The sequence below is a fragment of the Rhipicephalus microplus genome, chromosome 10 (genome assembly GCF_043290135.1).
Source record: "Rhipicephalus microplus isolate Deutch F79 chromosome 10, USDA_Rmic, whole genome shotgun sequence".
Lineage (NCBI taxonomy): Eukaryota > Metazoa > Arthropoda > Arachnida > Ixodida > Ixodidae > Rhipicephalus > Rhipicephalus microplus.
The window spans coordinates 85,025,970-85,035,570 of NC_134709.1; positions in this window are offsets into that span (position 1 = coordinate 85,025,970).

Sequence of the window (9,601 nt, forward strand, 5' to 3'; positions counted from 1 at the left end):
TCGCATCACGAATAGCCCAGGCTCCGACATTTCGCCACCGGCGTCATCACCGTCCAGCATGCAACGAAACATTTCAGAACTCTGCGCCTTTCTCCCGATGCACCAAGAAGCTGAAGATAAGCCTCAGTGCGACGATTCTGAAGACAGGACCAAGCCTTCGTGGACCAAGCCTTCGGTGTGCCGGCTTCGAAGTGGACCTCCGGCGATGATGACGACGACTCCGCGAAGAACGCTCAGTGAAAAATGCGGTACTCGGCTGCACCACCATCATCGGGCAGTAGCATTGGCTCTTGGACAAGGAAGTTTTCGGGGGAGTCACTCTCGAAATCGTCGCTGTAAGGGGGATGCTCTTGTGTTGAACGGACGCTGGAACAGAAGGTTGTCGCTGACTCCCCCGCTGTCGTCGCGTGGAGAAGGCTCCGTCGGAAGGAAGCCTGGCCGAAGGCTTTCCATGTGCCGGAAGACCTGCGTGCCTGGTGCGCCTCGGTCAAACTCTTGATTGTAGGATCATGTGAATGCTTGATAGACAGGCAGCGAAGGCTTAGTGATGACATAGAGTGCGCTGACGACGAAGATGGCGGCGAGGATGACGTGGATGATGAAGGGCGCGGCTTAGCCACGTGAATGACGCAGACGTTCAGGTCGCCTCGATAGGTTTCGGCGACACCGGTCGCTCAGTTCGGGGTGGCTGTCCTCTGGTCTACTGGATGGCGCGGGTTTCGTCATCCGGCGTTCGTTTCGGCGACCCCGACGTGGATGACAAGGCCAAGCACAGCGGCGTCGGGGCCACCGCGGGTCAGACTGCACATTTTTATGTGTATATTTTGATTCTTAACCCATTAAACTTACCGTAGTTTATCTGTCATTACGTGTAATTCTTGAAGACCGCAAAACTGCAGCTGCTCCATCTATCGCGCCGTAGTTTAGCGACCGTAAACACATAGTAACGTACAGTGACGTTACGAATGAACAATCTGTTCACATTTAGTAAAACTCAGAATCGACATTCAGATAACATACGGTAACGTTGCAAGAGTACTGAAAGTTGGGCGATTTGGTACTGATTGAGGGCTATTTCGCGCGCAACATACACACGCACGAAAAGAAACAGACACCACGAGCGCAAACTTGCAACTGAATAATAACAACAAAATGCGATTTTATCTGCGAGACTAACAAAATTTTGCGCCCATGGTGTCTGTTTCTTCCCGTCTGTATGTTGGTCACGCAAAAAAAAACGTGAATTGGTAATCTTACGTGGTAACTTCAAATGTTCAAATCTTCTGCCATGCTGGTTGGTAGTGCACAGCTCACAAGGAGACGCAGGAGAGTTGTTCGGTGGCACCATTCTGAGCCCTCTTTGTTAATAAGTCTGGAACGCAATACCGATGAACGCAGTGGTCGCTTAGTGGCTGAGAAGTTTCACCACTAAACTCTGCAGCGCCTAGGTATGATTCCCGGTTGCGTTAAATTCCAGAATACCCATGCAAATAAATTCAGGTGTACGTCAAATAAATTCGACAAGGCAATGCTCTTCCGCCTTTTCAAGCGGCAGCAGGCGCGTCAACACGTGTACAATTTGGGGACCTTTGAGCTTGACCTTTGGAGTTGAATGCGAAAGCGATATCCTGTTCTTGTAGGGCGTCCTTCAACCACTTGGTGCGTAGTTTATTATAGTACGATGTTTCTGGAGAAGTCTAAATTGCAGAGTACTGCAGTGTAATCGATAGAGTTGAAGGTGGCTTATGTCAGTGATGCTTTCGCACATGGCTCCATTCTGTATAAGGGGTAGCGTGTTCTAAACCAAGAGTAACTATGGGCGTGAAATCTTTTCGGACTTGCTATGCACCCACTACGAGGTCTTCAGGGATTACGTGCATTAACGTGCACGCCCAGACTGGATGTGAGCTATTTATAGAGATCATCATCATCATCATCGTCGTCGTCGTCGTCGTCATCATCATCATGCTCTGACATTCGATGGCAATGTACGCTTGTGCCATGCAATAATACTGCGATAATACATGTGTTGCGAAGCGTGTACACAGAACGCGTGTGATTGCAAAGTACGAATATTATTTTCTCTGTATTTCAAAGCAGAACAAGTTCTTTTAACTGTGTTTCCAAAAAGGTGCATGGCTTTGTGAAAAAACACCTTCTTACCACGCAAAGGGTCTGGGTTCGATGCTCATCAGACTCGGAAATTTTTATCATTTATTTTGTTTGCATCTTTCTATCTCTCGGTCACGGACAGCAGGGTGACGATTTTTCACTCACAACCAAAGACGCTTCTCGCCGACACCAAACACTTAAACGGGAGCCCGCGCTGGCTATAAATATTCACAAGCGTATTAAAAAATAAATGAATAAATGAATAAATAAATAAATAAATAACAAAAAAAGTGTCAATGCTGCTACAACAACGTGACAGAAGGCTTCGCCACAACATGCAGCGCTGCTGGGCACCTGCAGCTGCTCTTGGCTTAGCTAGGCCTTTACCCCCTCACCTGAATTACGACTTCATAATAAATCTTGAGTGATTCTAAGACGGCTCTCACGAATGTAATGGGCTGTCTTAGGCCAATCGCGGGTACATGATCGAAAATATCAAACGAAGTATTAATATACAACTTGTATGGGAGCCCACTCAGCGGGGACTCCAGGTAATGAGGCGGCCCCCAGTGTAGCCTGAAGTTTAATCAACAGGGAGGTGGACCACTCAAGCCTGGACTTCTTGCTAGGAGGAATCACCACATAGAACGAAACGACAGTTTATTACCAGTAGAACAGCTACACATACGTGGCCCCACATACAGACCTCACAAGGAAACGGGTTACAATGTGGAGGCAAATTCAAACACATTCTTTTCAAGTGCTCATCGACTGTCTGAAATTTACCCGAAACGTTCAACTGAACTGCCAACATGGCGGTCACGTGAAGGCTACCCAAAACAAAATTTCTTGAGAATGCATTACAGAAAACAATACTACCAGCTTCGTCCCTAGTGGCGTGGAATTCACCCCTGTCGTGAACTGACTACCCTCTTCAGACAGAAGCGATTAACAGGGCATAGATGGTCGTGGCAATTTTGCCAACGCAAAATTATGTGACGGAACGTGAAATAACGAACTGCGGGCGAGACATTGGATTGATTACAATTTTTATACGCATTGGCCAGGAGAACAGCATCCGGCTTCTCTTTAAAAATGTCTGGAATGGAGCAACCCAGGACGCGCTGCCATTTCTCGATGAGGAAGAGAAAGCCGTTGGCTGTTATCCCCGCTCCACGCACTGGCGCAGCACTGGCAGAGCCCCGAATGCCATTTGCTGCCGAATACTACGACGCATGGTTGTGCTCGAGCTGCGCGCCCCGGTGCTCGTGCTCGAATTGTTCTGTGACGATTGTGTTCGGAATCTGGCTGCTAGTACGAGCCCCACCGAAGCCCTCACCTGTGCTCTATCGAAGCCCCAACCTCCAAGGCTGCGACGTGGCAACCGTTGCTGCTCCAACACGCCGCAAAGCAAGCAGGGTGAAAAAGAAGTCTGACTCGAAGTCTTCATTCTCAGGTCGCATCACGAGCAGCCAAGGTCCGGACACTTCGCCATCGGTGTCATCACCGTCAAGCACGGGAGCAAACCACCCAGAATTCTCCGCTATTGTCGCGACGCATCAGGAAGCTGATGAAAGTAAGCGAAAGTGCGACGATTATAAAGACTGGACCAAGCCTTCAGTGTCCCGGCGTCGAGGTGGACCTCCGAAGACGATGAATTCGGGTAGACGCCGAGTGACAAACTCGATACACGGCTTCGTCACCGTCATCGCGCAGCACCTGTCGGGCCTTCGGACAAGGAAGTGTTTGAGGCAATCACTCTCGAAGTCGTCACTGGAAGAGGGACGCCTTTGTGTTGAACGGAAGCTGGAGCAGGAGCCTGTCACGGATTCCACCACCGTCTTTGTGCCCAAAGGGCCGGCAGTCTTCGTCGTTGGAAGGAAGCCTGGCCGAAGGTTGCTGATCAGCTGGAAAACACGCATTCTTGGTTCGTGTCGAGTCCAGCTCTTCTTAGACAGCGCATTGGGATCCTTGATAGACCGGAAGTGAGGACTACGAGACGACTAACGGTTCCCGGAAGACGACGACGAAGACGAGAGCAGCGGCTTAGCTTCGTCAAGGACGCAGACGTCCAGGTCACCTATGACAGGTTTCGGTGACACCGGTTGGCCTGTTCGGGATGGCTGTCCCATGGTTTACCGGCTGGCGTGGGCCTCTTCATCCGGCGGCCATTTGTGCGACTTCGGCGTGGATTAAGAGGCAAAGCTGCCGCTGCGTTGCGGCAACTGCACGTCGGACTATATATTTTTGTACATAGATTTCCTTTCGTAACCTATTAAATTCAGCGTTGTTTGTCTAACGTTGTGTATGTTATTTGTCGAGGCCAACAAAAGTCAGCTGGTCCGTCTATTGTGCTTTGGTTGAGCAGCCATTCACACACAATAAACATTGAAGTCACATTCAGCAACGTTTCGGAATTCACATTCGTAATAATAAATAATTTCAGCACTAACATGCATATACCAATAATTACTCTTACGCAGTGACTTCAGTAAAATTTCCCGTCATGCTAGTTAATATTTCATACTGCCAAGTGCTGAGTAGGTGCATCTCTCCCCCCAAAGGTGTAGCCTAATCCGACCTTATTTAGGCGAAAGACGCTTGTTCGGCATTTCATAGTATTATAGGTATCACAGAACGAACCTATAATAAATAATAAAGTGTATAGTAATAATAATAATAATAATAATAATAATAATAATAATAATAATAATAATAATAATAATAATAATAATAATAATAATAATAATAATAATAATAATAATAATAATAATAATAATAATAATAATAATAATAATAATAATAATAATAATAAAAATAATAATAATAATAATAAATTTGGCATATTCCACGTATTTGGTAATTGAGGTTATGCGAAGCATGCGCAGGGAAGGTGACCATGTTAGGGACACATTAAGAAATGACGCTAAATGCATGTACAAAGGTGGAATAAATGAAATGAAATGAAATGTTGCCCGCACAGACATATGTTGAACAGTCACACATGTTTATATAACCACTTGTTTGCACTTGCGCAATGATGCCAACAGCAGCATAAGTGTCAGCTACACCAAAAGCGATAAGCTAATATGATGCGCTGGTGCTCGCGAGAATGTATAGTCGCTGGACACTGCTAACTAAATCGACTTTAGTGCATGACACCTACCGAAAATTTACTTTCAGCTAACGGGACAGCTGCATCATAGGAGTACGTATTTAATGTTTGAAAAATTGGATAGCTGTCAGAGCAACCAGAATGGACGTTTCTAGAACATTCAAACATTAGGGTTTACTTAAGTGTAGTTCCGAGAAATGGCATGGCTCTGTGGTAGAATGCTGATTGCCACACAAAACAATTGGGTTCGATTGCTGATGAGACCTTGACATATATTCTTTGCCTTCGTAGGGTCAACGCTGCCAACGTCAGCTTTTTCTTAATGTCCACGCGTTGAAATTGCCCACGCGTGTTCTCGTCATTCCTGGGTAAGTGTCAATCACTTGTGGCACATACCCACTTATCAATCGCACATACCCGCCCGCGGGTATGTGCCACTGTCTGGCGCGAAGCATTCAATCACGTACGTGACAGCATTTTAGCTTGATTCATGTTTTGACCAGCACGTCACATTCGTGAACCATCTTACTCTCCCATACTAATTTTGGTTGAAGCCAAGTTAAGGGAATCATCACGAGAGCACCCAGACGTAAGAGGATAGATAGATAGATAGATAGATAGATAGATAGATAGATAGATAGATAGGCAGACAGACAGACAGACAGACAGACAGACAGACAGACAGACAGACAGATAGATAGATAGATAGATAGATAGATAGATAGATAGATAGATAGATAGATAGATAGATAGATAGATAGATAGACTCCAGTAGTGCTTGCACTACGCTAAAATGCTTCGAATTTAATAATAACCTAACGAGACGCAAAGAATAATACGGAAAGTGCTGTTCAGTAACACTCTTCTGCGTCTTGTTGGTTATTGTGGCGCCAGTGCCTTAACACTGATGAACGACGTGGTCGCTTGGCAGCTGACATGTTTTAATGAGAAACTTGCGAGCATGGGGGTTGGCTTGCTTGCTAGAAAAACTTTTATCGCTGGTCCAATAGTAGTAAGCTTAAAAAGGGCCAGAAGAGTTCACCCCTTAAAATTTCTAGTTGGGCTCCTCATTTGATGAGCCCATTGGCGACCACCGCAACTCCGGCTCTGTCGACCAAGGCTTTCTAACTGGCCAGGTGGGAGCAGCCGAGCAGGGCCACTTCCCAGTCCTCTCGGACGGGGAGTGGTTTTGGGGGAAAGGTCCGTGTTTGATTGGCATGCCCACACCACGTGGAAAATGCCCGAAGACGCCTCGATTACCGCCCGCTGTGGACGCATTTTGATGGGCTCGTGAAATTCCAGAATACACGTAAACATAAATTTAGGTTCACGTTAAGGGACTCTGGGAAGACAATATTACTCTGCAGTTATATAAAAAGAAATACTCGCGCCAGGATATGTAGTATTTACGCGATAACGTTTGAGAGCTCGTTCCCAGGTGTTGGCGCTGTCTTCGCTGTTTGCCAGCAAAAAAATCATTATGTTCTTCGTGATCGAAACAGCCGAGAAAGACCCAAACAAAATAATTAGTAAAATTACCTATTCTAAGCGACTACCAAAACTGGCACAGCAAACATCATGACGTCCCATAATCGGGTGGCATCTCCTTGGGCCTACTTTTTTCTTGATGCGTAAAAATGTAGTTTTACCTCTGGCGTTAGCGGTGAAATTTTTGCCACCAAATGTTTATAAGCCCCTTTGTGCCAATGTCTTTCATACTACGATTTTCCAGACTATTAGTGTATCCCTATGTTCATTGTAACACATGCTTTAACAAATACCATGAAAGAAAAAAAAACAAAGCCACGCTCCTGCTTGTGAATAGAGAGGAAATAACGTCCTCTGATTGGAAATGCAGTGCAAGTAACTTTCATGCTCTACAAACACGCGTATGCATGCTTCACAATGCAGCATGAAATATTGCAATATTTACGCGTGCTACAAACTTACATTACTATCGGGCGTCAGAACATGTGATTATTTTAATGACTTCATGGTTTAAAGCCGATCACCCACAACAAAAAGAACACACGCTACTGCGCCCATTTCCTTAAGGCCACGTAGAGTGGGTGCATACAAGTTCGAAAAGAAGTCATGCACTTAGTGTTTAAAGTATGCACTAGGGACAGATTATCGCTATCGCGTTGAACTCTTAATGGTGAAACTTAACCCATATATGCCCAGTGTCCTACATGTAGGACGCTAAAAATTTCAGTGTAACCCGAACATTTCTTCTGTAAAAAAGGTAACGCCACCTAAGGTGTGTTTATGATGCCCTGTCCTCGTCATATGAGAGTCTAGGTGATCACGGGGATACAAATAGCACCGTCCTTGCAGTCACAAAATGGCTATTTCACGTGCATGTAGCTGAAGGACATACCGTGAAAAAAAGTAATATGTAGTCAAATTGTTCTCGATGCTGCTGATATAATTCTCGATTTTGCGTCAGTTATTGGGTGTGCAGTAACTTTCATATGACCGTGATAGCTGCTAAATATTTTCGTTCGGCGTGTGTCGAACATTGGCGTCCTACGTATAGGACGGCTTCGGAAGCATTATTTGAAAGAGTGTTTTTTTTAAATAAACGCCCTAATTTATTTTCTGAGGTCGTAGAAGCAATAATTGTGGGGAAGTAAATTTTGTTAATTTCCCTACGTTTGGGCATATACGGGTTAAGGATCCCCAAATTTTCAAAGCATTCGAAACGGAGCAACCACGAACTAACAAGAAAAAGCTGTTCGCGGTCATCGACAGCTGCCACGAACGTGCCTGCCTGCCCTCGTGCTCCATGTGCTGGCACGGCCTCGGCTGCCATTCGCTACCCGAATCTCGCGATTCACGATGGCGCTCGAGCTCCGCGTCCTCGTGCTCGCGGCCAAATCGTTCCACGACGCCCGCCTTCAGAATCTGCCTGCCAGTACCAACCCGACCGAAGATCTCACCCACGCTCCATCGAAGTCGCGACCACCAGGACCGCGACATGCCAATCGTCACTGAGCCAACGCGCCGCAAGGTCCGGAGGAACAATAAGAAGCCCGCAAATCTAGCTCTTCGTTCTCAGGTTGCATCCCTACCAACCGAGGTTCCGACACTTCTCTGCCGGCGGCATCAGTGTCCCGCACGCGAGCAAACCACCCAGAACTCTTCGCCCTTCTCGCGACGCAACGAAAAGCTGATCAAGGTAAACGACAGCGCGACGATTTTGAAGAGCTGACCAAGCCTTCGGTGCACCGACGTCGAGGTAGACCTCCGACGAAGACTACTTCGGGGAGAACGCCGACTGACGAACGCAATATTTGGCTGCGCCACCAACATCAGGCTGTAGCGTCAGGCCTTCGGCCAAGGAAGTGTTCGGGGCACCAGCGACTCTCCAAGACGTCACTCGAAGGGGAACCTTCTTGTCTTGAACGGCTACAGAAGCCGATTTCACCGTTGTCGTCGTCTGGAGAATGCGCCAAAAGTTCGCCATATTAAGCAAGCCTGGCCGGAGGATGGCGACCTTCAGGAAGACAGGCGTGCCTGCTTTGTCTTGGGCTCGACTCGATGTCGAAGTTACGTCGACAATTTGGGCAGACAGGCGTCGTGGAGTTCGTGGGCTGAACTCTGCCCTCCTCGGATTCGTCGTCATCCAGCCCCCAGAAGACGACGACGACGAAGACGATGACAGCTGCTTGCGGCCTCTACGAGGAGGCAGCTAGACGGGGACGTCGTCTGCGGCAAGTTCCTGCGACACCCGGCGTCTAGCCCCATGAATGTTTTCGAACGGTGTGCTGGATTTCGGTGGCCTCTTAATCTGGCGGTCATTGCTGCAAGGACGACGGGGACGACGAGGCCAAGCGACAGCTGTGCCTGGGACTGTTCTCGTCGTATCGGATGTTTTTGTATATAGATATCATTCCGTAGCATAATAAAATAGTGTTATTTGGCTATCGCTGTATGATGTTTCTTGAGACTACAGCAAACCGGTCACATCTCCGTCTTTTGCGCAGTCGTCGAATGGGCCTTTAGACCATTGGCACAAGTCTTGGGTGGGGGTGGGGGGGAGGGGTCAGCGTGGTCTGAGCCCCCCTCTCTCAATGCCCAGACTACGGGGGGAGGGGAGAGAGACATCTATTGAGATTTAAGTCTAGAACGTCTTATATTTGAGCGAATCATAGCGCATTCAGCTTCTATAAATGTTAATTATTCCTTAATGTGTACCCTTATTCAATACCTCTCATCGGTACAGGACTACGAAAATCGCAGAAGCCACTCGACTGGTTCAAAGAAAGTATGTTTTTTTCTAAATTTACGTGATTGTTTGAAACGTAGTGATTACGGTCTATCACTGCTGTAAAGGCGTGAACGCGGCGTAGATTTTCGGCCATGTCGGTG